Consider the following 863-nt stretch of genomic DNA (forward strand, 5'->3'; position numbering starts at 1 on the left):
GGAAAGACAGCGAGCTCAAGCCTCTCATGAAAGAGGCACCTCCGTTTTTCCTCAGCGGAGGAATACTGTTCCCATTCCAGGTAACTCTTTCATGAAAGGGGAGCAGTGCTCAATATTACCACGAGGACAGCCCATGGAGTGAGGGATTCAACTCCTCTGAGAGGATCCTGCTCGCCAGATGACACCCTCTTAGTACCCCTTGATATCGAGGGGGGCAGTGCCTCCTGAGTGTGTCGATCGAGACACACTGGTTGAGAGGAGCCCAGGAAATCGGGGCCTAACCCTCTCCGAAACAGGGAACGAAGTCAGAAACGCGTAACCCTCACCATACAGGATTTTTAGAGAGGTGTCCGGGTGCCTTACAGCGTAGCACCGGGGGCCTGATGTTCACGAAGGCTCCGGCAAAAGCCCGTGTTCGGCCGCATGATCCAGGAGGTATGAAGTCGAAGCCCGGCAATTCTTACCGTCTGGACATATGTCGACGAGTGATACGCCTACTGCAAGTAGAGCACCTGGCTTCTGAGCCCAGCAACGGCACCTCATCGAGGGCGTCTAGCAAGGGACAGAAACGTACAGGTCCCGGGAAACACTGCAAGGAACTTAGAAGGTTTACACACACACAGCCATCGCGGTCTGTCCTCGATATACAGATATCATGATATTTGGATCGTACTCACCCCCATGACCTCTGTGCTGGAGCTCTGCTCCGAGGATCTTTCTGACCGAATCATCCGCTGCAGGTAACTTTATACATTTTTTACGTATGACCACCTCAGTCTCTCATTAGTATACACACTCTCATGATATATGGATCATACTCACCCACCACGAGCCTTGTTGCCGGGGCTCTGTCCGGGGATTTT

This window comes from Sinocyclocheilus grahami, unplaced genomic scaffold (assembly GCF_001515645.1).
Source record: "Sinocyclocheilus grahami isolate Dianchi unplaced genomic scaffold, SAMN03320097.WGS_v1.1 scaffold1646.1, whole genome shotgun sequence".
In the NCBI taxonomy this organism is placed as follows: Eukaryota; Metazoa; Chordata; class Actinopteri; order Cypriniformes; family Cyprinidae; genus Sinocyclocheilus; species Sinocyclocheilus grahami.